General features: G+C 39.6%; 1 long non-coding RNA gene across 1 annotated transcript in view; it reads left to right on the top strand.

Annotated features, from left to right (window-relative positions):
- LOC117083779 overlaps nt 1-12,149 on the top strand; it is a 37,502-nt gene extending 25,353 nt beyond the window's left edge. Inside the window, exon 3 of the long non-coding RNA XR_004437210.1 lies at nt 12,023-12,149. This is a non-coding gene — a long non-coding RNA (uncharacterized LOC117083779). The remainder of the gene's footprint in view (nt 1-12,022) is intronic.
- The last annotated feature ends 355 nt before the right edge of the window (nt 12,150-12,504 follow it).

The raw sequence follows: 12,504 nt of genomic DNA, 5'->3' as shown, positions 1-12,504 counted from the left end.
CTTTTTAGATACATAAAATTTCTATATCCTCAGCCACCTACTCATAAAGTAGGTATAATGCTACCGCTTGCTTGCAGAACACACAAATCCCTAGGTTGTAGGTCTGCTGCATTATTATTTATTTATCTGTTCTGACACAAATAACATACTTGCTCAACAGATGGTGAAGTCTGCAAGTAAAATACCATTTGAAAATCGGAGTTCAGTTTTGCCAACCAGTGACCTGGAACCAATCCATATGTAATAGTACCACAGCATACATAATACAGACATATAAGAGAAAAATAAAAATACAGCAGAGATCATTAAACCTATAGCAGACTTGTTTTTAGCTCAGTTCTTTCTGCTCTTGCAAGAAAGAAAGGAAGGAAGTTTCATCAGTGATGCAAAAGCAAAATGATTGAGTATTAGGTGAATGTGTTTTCAAGAAAAGAGGTAAGTGTAGGCAGAAAGAAGACAAAAAGAGCCAGAGCCTTTGCTAGATCATTGGGTTGAACAGAGAGGCCTAGCTATGTATGAGAGAATATTGCTTTGGGGTGTCTCCCATGGAGGTTTTCCTGACTCCATCCATTTGTGTTAGTGTACTGAGAAGACCCTATGAATAGCTCCTATAACACTTCTCTCCTTAGTTTGAAAGGAAAAGAAGCACTCTTCTAGTCTTCCTGGAATTTATACTCTAGTTATGGAGAAGTAGAGAAGTGAAACAGCTCAGTAAAAGCAAACAACCAAGAAATAAGATATATGAGAGACAGAGACAATGATGCTTTAGAGAAAAGGGGAATTGATATAGAATGATACATTTGGAAGGCAACTCAGGAAGAAGTTGGATGGGGGAGGGTTTGATCTGGAATTGAAAAACAGACAGGCTCTGGATCAGTGGAGAGGTGGAAAGCTTCTCTGAGAGATGTTATGTTGTAGAAGCTACGCTAAAGACAGAAGGCAAGACTTGAGCAGGCTTTGTGTGTATGTGTGTGTGTGCGTGTGTGGTGGGGTGGGTGTGTGGGGTGTGGAACGGATATACTAGAATGTTCCTCTAAAATAAGGAAAATACAAAAACAGTTTTAATTCAAGCAGCACTTCCTTTTCCAAACACTTGCACACTTATAACACACACATACACAAGCTTCCGTTCCTTAAGTTTTTTTCTTGCGATAACTAGACATCACAGCTTGACAAGATTATCTCTTTTCAAAGAGTTGTTACAGACTCAAGAACAATTTAGCCACCTCTTTCAACTCTGCAAATTGGACCAACCTATGCAAAACTTGCAGATTAAATTCTGAGTACATATCAGAGTAGCAGATTGGAGTTTGGCAGAACTGGGTCATTAGATTCATCGATAACTTTGTGCAGAAGATGGCAAAAGACTAAAGAACATAAAGGGTTTCAGGAATCTTTATGTCTGGTGAACTTGTGGGTAGTTTTGCAGTTTTCCTCTTATCTCCAAATCAGCAATTCTAAAGAGCAGCTTGTGTAATGTGCACAATAAATAGTCACTAAAGAGCAATTAGAACAAATAACCATTGAACATTCAATGAACAGGGAGTTAATACATTTTCCTGAAGTAATTAACATTCCCTTTCCTTGTTTTGTTTAAATTTTGTTTTTCCCTAAATTACCTTAATGCTGCCCTTAGTGAAACAGTTTAAAATTAGAGTTGTTGGAATTGGATCTTTCTTGATTAAGTGCTAGAAATACTGAGGTTAATTAGATCAAATCTATATCTGGAGCTGTTGAGTACAGATCAGTGGTCCTGACGTTTTCCACGGAAGCCTTTCTCCTATCTCACAGTAGGCCCAGATTTTAAGACACAAAGTTCTGCACCATTACCCCTGGAGCTCCCTTTTGTACATGCATGTCTGTAAAAACAAAATACACAGAGCCCTAATGATTTGGAAGCATTATCTTGGAACTCCTATCTTCTCACATTTTGCCTTAGAAACAGCTACACAAGTTGCATCACCTTATGTGAGCTGAGGTAAGGCTTAGCAGAAATGTTCCAAAAGTGTAGCCTTGTGGTAAAGAAGAACCAATTTATAAAAACCAAATGTCCATGGACCCCTGAATCAAAGGGTGTCAACTAAGTGAGATATGCCTCTGTCATCACCATTTCTTGCAAATTCAATGGCTGTCAGCCTTCTGCCTATTTTCCAGTGGAATAAGAACTTGGAGGTAACAATAAAGATCTCTGTTAACTGCTCCTACTCCTCCCACATCCCAGGAGTAAATTTTATCTGGCTCTTTTAGCAATGGAAATATGAATAACTCAGAAACATATTTCACACTTTTCTTAAAGACGAGTGTAGAATTATAGACCCAAAATACTGCTGGTACAAACATTCATCATTATAAGCAATAGGATAATCAAATAATTACCAATAAACTAGATTGATAATGTTGAACCTAAGTGAAAACCTCTTTTTTAATTGTTTTGTTATTTTTTATTTTTAAATTATTTTTGTTTGTTTTTATTTTTTATTTTATTTTATTTTTTTTTTGAGATGGGGTCTCGCAGTCTTGCCCAGGCTGGAGTAAAGTGGCATGATCTTGGTTCACTGCAAGCTCTGCCTCCCAGGTTCATGTCATTCTCCTGCCTCAGCCTCCTGAGGAGCTAGGATTACAGGCACCCACCACCATGCCTGGCTAATTTTTTTGTATTTTTAATAGATACGGGGTTTCACTGTGTTAGCCAGGATGGTCTCGATTTCCTGACCTCACGATCCACCTGCCTCGGCCTCCCAAAGTGCTGGGATTACAGGCATGAGCCACCGTGCCCAGCCTGTTTGTTTGTTTTTGAGACAGAGTCTCACTCTGTGCCCCAGGCTTGAGTGCAGTGATGTGATCTTGGCTCACTACAACCTCCCAGGCTCAAGTGATTCTCCTGCCTCAGTCTCCCAAGTAGCTGGGGCTACAGGCACCTGCCATCAAGCCCGGCTAATTTTGTGTTTTTAGTAGAGGTGGGGTTTCACCATGATGGCCAGGGCAGTCTTGAACTCCTGATCTCAAATGATCCACCTACCTTGGCCTCCCAAAGTGGTAGGATTACAGGCATGAGCCACAGTGCCTGGCCGTGAAAACTTCTATATAATAACTTCTATATAATTAAATAGTAAGAATTGCAGCAGTCAACACCAGAAGTAATTCATTCATTCATTCTTTTAGCCCACAAGTATAGACGTGTATATGTATATATAAGCACACAGACATATATATACATTTGCATACTGTACAAGACATGCTATGGGCTGGGTTCATATTGGTGAAAAAACAGACATGGTTACTGACCTTATGAAGCGTAGTCTACTGAGAGCAACAGACTTTAAACAATTTAATTAATTACAACTATGGTAAGTGATGTGGAATAAAAGTATAGTATGTTATGGTTATGATGGTATATAATGTCTTTGAAGTAATGTAGGGAGTATAACATGTAATCTTTGTACTGTTAAAGCTAAACAGGCTCAGAGGTGGAGAAAAATCCTAGTTTTAAATTGGTTTTAGTTTGTTATAGTCAAATTTAAGTAGTGCTTAATAAACCATTTAGTTTTATTAAGCATTATTAGATTACTAATAAGTAATAGTACATAAAGATAAATATATGGCACTTGGCTCATTTATTGAATCCTTAATGACCAAAGAAAGAATTCACAATTTTGAATCAGATCCTACCACAGGGAACCTTGCAGCTCTCAGGAGGCCAAATATTATAGTTTAAGAGTTGTCACCTTAGACCAGGGATGACCTGTATGAGCAAGCAATGACAGGCCCCTGGGCTGTTATTGTATGGCTTGTGAGATAAGAATAATTCTTACGTTTTAAAACGTCAAAAAATGAATAACAAGAAAGCTTTTTTTTGTGACATGTGAAACATACGAAATTCAAATTTCAGTGTCCATAAGTAAAAGTTTATTGTAACACAGCCATACCCATTTGTTTGTGTGTTAGTGATGCTGCTTTTGTGCTACAATAGCAGAGCTTTGTGGTTGCTACAAAGATCTTATGATCTGCAAAGCCTTAAATATTTACTATCTGGCCCTTTACAGAAAAAGTTGACTGACCCCTGACCTGGATTATAGCATTTTAAAAGACCCCCTTTTTGCAACACTACCAGTCCCCAACTTTAAAAGCTTTCTGTATTAGAGTTTTCCAGAGAAACAGAACCAATAGTGTGTGTGTGTGTGTGTGTGTGTGTGTGTGTGTAGGGAGACAGAGGTTTATTTTAAGGAATTGGCTCACATGATTGTGGAGGCTGGCAAGTCCAAAGTCTGAAGGGCAGATTGGCAGGATGGAGACGCCCAGAGACGAGTTGATGTTTCAACTCAAGTCCAAAGGCAGTAGGGAGGCTGAGTTCCCTCTTCCTTGTGAGATATGAGTCTTTTTTTCCTCTTGAGGCCTTTACATGATTGGATGAGGTGCACTCACATTATGGAGGGTAATCTGCTTTGCTTATTTAAATGTTAGTCTTATCTAAAAAAATACCTTTACAGCAACATCTAGAGTGATGTTTGACCAAATATCTGAGTACCATGGCCTAACCAAGTTAGCAGACAAAATTAACCATCACATTTTCTTAACAGATACTAGAAATATAATCCCCAGAGTATTAAACAAAACTCTTATTTGTAAGTGTCTAATGATTGGGATGGATGAAGACAGTGAGCCCAACAATAATCAGTTGGTGTGGGGCAAAATTAGTTAAGGGTTTTTTTTTTTTTTAAAAAAAAAAAATGGTATGCTAATTCATAAAAGGGAAAACTTGACTGCATATACCGTCAATCAGTTGCCAAACAATATGGTTCTGAACCAAGCAGAGATTTTAGCAGAGGCCTTAACTCAGTGATCTGAATTTCCTTAGAGATTTTTTCCTTGACGATCAGAAGACAAGGAGAAAACGAGCTTTCCTCCAGGCTTCAGGAGGTGTAACCTCAGACTTTGTCCATCTAGCAAAAGTAGGGACTTGCTGCTTTCTTCTAGATGCTCCCAGACCTCTGGTTATTGGCCACATGAGCCTGGGGATTCGGTGTGGGGAGTAAATCTACTTGAGCTTCCATACTGTCTCTGAGGGTTGACCTCTAAGGGGAGCTTCCATCCTTTCTGACTAGAGGCCTCTTAGAGAATTCCTTTGGTTTTACCACTCAGTGGGCCATTGTCTCAGTGCATCCACTTTCTCCTGTGAGCCTTAATTATAATACTACAATTTGTAACTTGAAGTTTTATGCCACAAAAGAAGCAGTAATCCAACTAGCTTCATAGCCCATCCTCTGGAATTCCCTTTTCAGCTTTTTCTCTTGGCAGCCCCACTTCTCACTCTACTGTTCATCTCCTCTGAGTCCTTTCCAAGGGAGTGCTGCAAAGTGAGATTGCCGTTAGGTCTATGGATATCTCGACCCGAGAACAGGTGCCAACTCTTTCTGTTCCTCCTTCGGTTTCAAGCCGCACCCACCCATAGGCCCAGTCCTACCCTCAAAACCTCCAGGTTTAAAATTTATTTTATTCTGTTTCATCAGACTGTCAAGGCACATTTCTACAACATCAAATTTTGGTGTAGTTTAGACATTTAGCTAGCATTTATTAAGTGCCTAGGATTTTTCAGGCACTTTATATTTATTTGAATCTTATGGCAACCAGCAGGTTAAACATTACTAAATTATTTTACCAATAAAGAAACTTAAGTTCTGTGAGGTTAAAAATATTTTTCAAAATTACATAGCATGTAAGTGGGAGGCCCAAGATAGTGAGCTCAGGCTTGTTTAAATCCAATGTCTGTGTTCTTTCTATTTGTTATACAGTATCTGAGAGATCAGCTTCAGCTTTTGAGTTCCTGGTTAGATAATGCCTTATAGGACTAGCTAGCACAACTTATTGATATGCAAAGCCACTATCTATGCAATTTTGTCAGCTGTATGTTTTTTTTGGTACTTAGAGTGGAATATGGCAGATGTCAGGAAGCAACAGGCATCTGCTGTAGCCAGAAATCAGCACCCACATAAACATCAGTTGCCTAAACGTTTTCTTTAATATATCCTGATATTTCCTCAGAAGTACACCATCTGCTCATGAAATAGATAACCTGAAAAAGTCTGACGCAGTTTTTCTTAAGTTATCTCTTTTCTTATAATGCATTACTTTGGTTCTTATGCATACCTAATCCAATCCTGTACAGAAGCACTAAATATCTGCCAGCTTATCCACATAAAATGGATTAAACATGAGAAGAAAAATAGGTAGAGATTAAGAGCTCAGTCTCTGCTCTTTGACAGACAGTATTGGAAACACTTAGCACAGTGACGAACCTATAGGAAAACTCAATAAATGCTAGATATTTTTATTAGTATCTTTTTTTTACTTGCAGAACTTTCTCCCTTACTGTGAGTGGACTAATAATAATAATGAAGTCAGTTTAATTGATCTTTTATTTTGCCTTATGTAGCATGTAAATTTAAAAAATCAAACTAAGTTTTCCATTCATTTGTTTATTAAGAATACTTATTGTGCATCAAATATTTTTCTTTCTTTCTTTCTTTTTTTTTTTTTTTTGAGACGGAGTCTTGCTCTGTCGCCCAGGCTGGAGTGCAGTGGCACGATCTTGGCTCGCTGCAACCTCCGCCTCCCAGGTTCAAATGATTCTCCTGCCTCAGCCTCCTGAGTAGCTGGGATTACAGGCACACGCCACCACACCCAGCTAATTCCTTTTTGTATTTTTAGTAGAGATGGGATTTCACCATGTTGGTCAGGCTGGTCTTGAACTCCTGTCCTTATGATCCACCTGCCTCAGCCTCCCAAAGTGCTGGCGTCAAATATTTTTCTAGTTGCCAGGAAGAAAATGTTGAGCAAAAAGAGAAGGTCCCTGTGCTCAGGGCCTTAGAGTCTAGTGTGAAAAAGAGAGAGAAAGCAAATGACCACACACATACATGTGTACTTACAGAGAGAGGGGAGTGAGAAGAAGTAGGGTAGAGGTTTCTGTTGGTAGTGGGGAATTTGACTTCATATATGACATGTGAGTTGAGATCCATAAGATGACTGGGATCTCACTAAGGGAAGAGAAGTGAAAGGTAAATTATTCTAGAGGAAATGACATGTTCATTGCTCCTCCTTTCTCTTCCTTTCCTCCTTCCTCAGTTCCTCAAAGCTCATGATAGCACCAAGGGTAATGCACTGTATGTCTCTTCCAGGTGTTAAAAATACTAAAAATCTTTCATTACCGGTTGGTAAAGAGTTTCTGCAGCAAAATCTTTGAGTGGGTCCTCCCTAGTCTTCCCTCCGCCTTGGCTGCCCTAGACCCTTTCCCAGAACCCAGCAGAGGTCCCCATAATCAGCAACTAAATGGTTGATGCCTGCTGCAGAAGAGGCTCTCGGGGACCTAATTCCTCATTCAGGCTGGAGTCTACTCCGCTAGATTGGTGCTGGTGCCATATTAGTTGTGAAATATTTCGAATGTCACTCATTGATACAATATCCACAGTTTCTCTATTTCGTCTCCTGGGAGAGGTATGAAGAAGTGATAAATTACCTACCTAAATCAGTCTCAAGAGTTATTTGCTCTTCTTTTAATTTTTTAAATTTGCTTATAGTTTTTAGTTTATTATCTATAACCTTTGAAGCTAACAGCAGAGAAACTATCTTGCCCTTTGCATGAATTACTAAGGGTCTCACTTTCATTCCTTGGTTCATTGTGATTATATTTTACTTTTGTAAATAATAAGTACTTATGTTACTTATTTTAATGACAGAGTCACATAAATTTTACTCTATCCTTCAAATACGGTTTAAAATGTATAGATTTAATCACAGTAGAAGGTAAGCAAGAGAGCACAACTTCCAATCTATTTCTAGAGGATTAAATTCACAGTTCTGGTTAGCAAATAAGAAGACTATTGCTTTTCATACTGCTTTGAAAATTGAGAGCTAACTGTTGTGGTTGAACTGAGATATCAGCCAGTGTAGAAAATTTTAGTTATATTATTGCCTGTACATATGGATGTCAAATCCTAGATGTTGCAGTGGGATACTTAATAAAAAGAAAAATGGGTTACATCCACTATATTGTCCTTTAACTCATTAAATTTTCCTTATTTCTGTAGATGTCTAAGTGAGGAATGGATGCTTTTAGCATGTGAACAGAATCTTCTAAAGCCCTTTCCTGAGTGATCACTGGAAATAAGGGCTTGTTTTTCACTTTCTCTGTGTTAGCTGTGTTTAATCTATTTGATTTTTCTTTATGAAGAAGTCAGGTTCGTGGAAGCAGCAGCCTTACCTTTCCATACATTATGTATGCACACCACCGAAGTTAGCACAGGTTTTAACAATACACAGTATCAGTAATTATTCCAAAGTTTCCATCTGAGCTAACAAACTTTAGTCTTAGCCAGCAGCTTCTCATTTTTAATGATGAATAGTCAATACCTACAGAATAAAAGACTGCTGCACAGGTTGTGTTTGTTACTTAATGGAAATTCTCGGGGAATCCTAGAAAGTTTTCAGAGGTTGCGATGAGCAGAGGAAGCAGGGGGCAGCTTTCATTTCTACATCTCCACATGGCAGAGGATTTTAATGCAGTAATTATCTTAGTGTTTAATGCTAATGAGTTAACTCTCATCTAACAGATATATAGCAGTTATATTCCGGTAGGAAAGAATACAGAACATCACCACAGAAGTTCAAAGACTTCAGGAAGTTTTATTTAGATAGCAAAATATATTCCATGACAAAAACAAACTGAATAATGAGAAATGAAAAAATGTGTCTACCTCAAAGGAAAGAGAAAACAGCAAAGCCTCCTCACACCATCACCAGGAAAAGAGAAAACGAGAGAGGAGTGCTACTGCAGGTGGGGCATTTACCTCCATAATAAAGGTGCTGTTGTGGGCCACTAATTCCAGGCAATCTACCCTAACATAGATGAGTGGTGAAGTCTATTCAGAATCTTGACAGGGCCAGGTCCTGTGAATATCATGGTATCAAAAAATGATGGAGCTTGGAATTGGAGGAATTAATTCATTTGGTTAATAGTTATTGAGCATTTACTATTATAGCTGCCACTATGCAAGCACTGAAGGTAAAGCAGTTAAAAAGGTACCCTAGGCCTGTATCCTCAAGGTTATTATCAAATAAATTTTGAATGTAATTTCAGGTAACTGCAAATGCTATGAAGAGGAATGAAGTCCGAGGTGTGGGGATTGTGAGTGAAGGGCTGAGTTGTTTTAGTGAGGGTAGTCAGGAATTGCTGTTTGTGGAAGAGACACTTAGTCAGGGGCCTGAATGATATGAAGGTGTGAAATGTATAAATGTCTTTGGGAAGAACATTCCAGGCAAATAGAAATGCCAGTTCATGGGACCTGAGGTAGGGGTGAGTTCACATATTTGAAGAACAGCCAGAAAGAGAGTGGAGTAAGTTAGGAGGGGTGGGTAAGGATGAGATGAGAGAGGTAGTCAGGCTACATCATGTAGTATTTTATTCCAAATTTGATGGGAAGTCACTGAAGGTTTTGAGTGGGGGGAGGGGTGATGTGATCTACTCCATGTTTTAAAAATGATTACTCAGTATGCTATAAGGAGATGAGACTATAGAAGGGTAAGTAGAAAAGCAGGAAAGCCAATAGGGAGGCAATTGCAATATTCCTGGTGATGATGAAAATGGACATGCACTAAGTGGTAGCAGTAGAGTGGTGAGAAATGGTTGGATTCTGGATTTATTTTGATGGCAAACCTAATAAGACCTGCTAATGGGCTATGGGGTGAAAGAAAGGCAAACATCAATAATGATTCTTTGATTTTTAGCTTGAGCACCTGGGTGAATATTGGCAACTTACTACTATAAACTGGGAAACCAGCCTTAGGAAAGATGCTGTTATCAGAAGTTATTATCCACTTTACCTCAAAAGACCAGCAAAGTCTCTTAATCTTTGCCATGACCAGCTACCCGAATCTGTCAGGTTACCCATCACCAGAGGGGCATAGCTCTGGAGTCAGACTGGGTTCAAATCCTAGCTCTGCCACTTACTATATGTGTAGCATTAACAAGTTACTAACCTGTCTGTGACTCAGTATACTAATCTGAGTGGGGAAAGTGGGGATGAAAACAATGGTGCTTGCCTCATTTAGTTTGTGTGGCAGTTATTGTATGAGTTTACATATAGCTCTTCAACAGTGTGGCATATGGTTATTGTTCTCTAAGTTAGCTGTTATCACACAGACTTTTCTGTCCATAAGCCATGCTTATGTCTTAGACCCTATTATTGCTAATAATTGGAGTACAGTCTATATGGAGTTCTGGAGGCTTCATTTAAATTCAGGAATTTTTTAGGCTATTCAATTCAACGATTTCAACTTGTTGAAAAAATTGTTTTTGACAGAGGTGTAATCTAGGCCATAGGGAAGTTAAGTGAGTTGACAGAGGTCCCAGAATTAATTAGTGGCTGAGCTGGAATGCCTACTTGGATCATTTTCACTGTATTTTTACATCTCTGCCTTTCTTTTAATTTGAGTTTCTTGACTTTTCTGTATCCTATCAAATTTCATATCCCTTATTGATAAAGTCACTTAAAGATTTTTGAATGTCGGCCGGGCGCTGTGGCTCACGCCTGTAATCCCAGTACTTTGGGAGGCCAAGGCGGGTGGATCACGAATTTAGGAGATCGAGACCATCCTGGCTAACATGGTGAAACCCCGTCTCTACTAAAAATGCAAAAAATTAGCCAGGCGTGGTGGCGGGCGTCTATAGTCCCAGCTACTCGAGAAGCTGAGGCAGGAGAATGGCCTGAACCCAGGAGGCGGAGCTTGCAGTGAGCCGAGAACAGGCCACTGCACTCCAGCCTGGGCGACTGAGCGAGACTCCGTCTCAAAAAAAAAAAAAGATTTTTGAACGTCATTGGTCATTAATAGTGTCTATCACACATGAATCATATTTGACAATTTTTTTTTTTTTTTGAGACGGAGTCTCGCTCTGTCGCCCGGGCTGGAGTGCAGTGGCCAGATCTCAGCTCACTGCAAGCTCCGCCTCCCGGGTTTACGCCATTCTCCTGCCTCAGCCTCCCGAGTAGCTGGGACTACAGGCGCCCGCCACCTCGCCCGGCTAGATTTTTGTATTTTTTAGTAGAGACGGGGTTTCACCGTGTTAGCCAGGATGGTCTCGATCTCCTGACGTCGTGATCCGCCCGTCTCGGCCTCCCAAAGTGCTGGGATTACAGGCTTGAGCCACCGCGCCCGGCCATATTTGACAATTTTTGAGTCATATAGGCTCATAAATGTATAAACCCATTGGGCATTACATTTGTGTTGTGTTTTATTTTTAGCAATAACAAGCAAGATTCAGAAGTCCAACAAGTAAGATATTGATTTCAGTAAGAGAGAACTAGTAAGCAAGCTATTTGAGAAATACACTCTTGTAAGAATATTGTTTCATGAAGTCTTGAGCAACATAGGAAATAGTAAGTAAGGAGAGCAAAATGAGGGAATCACTGTGCAGGGAAAAAGAAAGTACTTACTAGGCATGAGTTCCTCTCATAGATTCTAGTCCAAATGTTAACTAGTTGTGCCATGTCAAAGAAGTCATTCAACCTCCCTGTTCCTTAGTGTTTTGCATGTAAAATGAGAGGAGGGAGCCAGATGATATTGGGATCTGTGCCATCACTAGACCGCTAAGGTAAGGCTTAAGTGATCTTGTCACCATTTTACATTTTGTTCATTGAGTCTTATTCAAAGGATTCATATGTAGAACCATTTGAAAAATATTGGCTAAAGATAGCTTAGGAGTTGAAGGAAAGTGTTAAAAATAGAATCAAATAAATGGATTTTCTCTGAGCAAAAGGCAGTCATCAGTTTCATAGACTCTGAGGACTGGTATAAGGAGTGAGCAGCAGGGTGATTTTAAGAGCTCTTCTTGGAAAATTTCATGACTATCAGACTCAACATTAGTCTATCCTTGCTGTGTCCTGCCCTGACCTTGTATGCTATTTGTAGTTATGCCTCTAAAGTCTGGCATTTTCCTCCCAAGTCCTGACTAATACTTTATTTGCCTGCACAGGTCTGTGAAGTGCACTGCTGTCAGACTCTCACTAAGAACACTTGAACTGCTCATGAAGCAGGGGGCCTTAACTGTTTACTTCTTTTGGAAGCCTCCATCTGGCCCATCTATCTTTATTCTCCCAGGATCCCAGGTACATTGTAATTATTGTACTTTCTTTTGCTGACCAAAGTCAGTTTTATCTCTCAGTCTGCTCATTAATGGGGCCATCTAGTCCCTGGACTCTGTCATCCCTGCTGGAACTTCTGAACCCATTCTGACAGCAGGGTCCCAGAGTTGTGTTTATCTTCTCCATAGTTCCTGGGTCTATAGGGGTTGGACCATTCACCAACACTTTCCAACACTGTCTCTAAAAGCCTACTTCTTCGTCATGGGCTATCTGGTGAAAGGCCTGGTCTATTTGTTCATTCTATTTTCAGAAATGAGCTGAAAGTCACTGGGGCTATACTAAGGAACTTCGGGTACTATCCCTTAACACTCTT

This window comes from Trachypithecus francoisi, unplaced genomic scaffold, assembly GCF_009764315.1.
Source record: "Trachypithecus francoisi isolate TF-2019V2 unplaced genomic scaffold, Tfra_2.0 Lachesis_group0, whole genome shotgun sequence".
Taxonomy (NCBI): domain Eukaryota; kingdom Metazoa; phylum Chordata; class Mammalia; order Primates; family Cercopithecidae; genus Trachypithecus; species Trachypithecus francoisi.
Note: the sequence above shows the minus strand (reverse complement) of the source record. Positions and strands in the feature narration are given on the sequence as shown.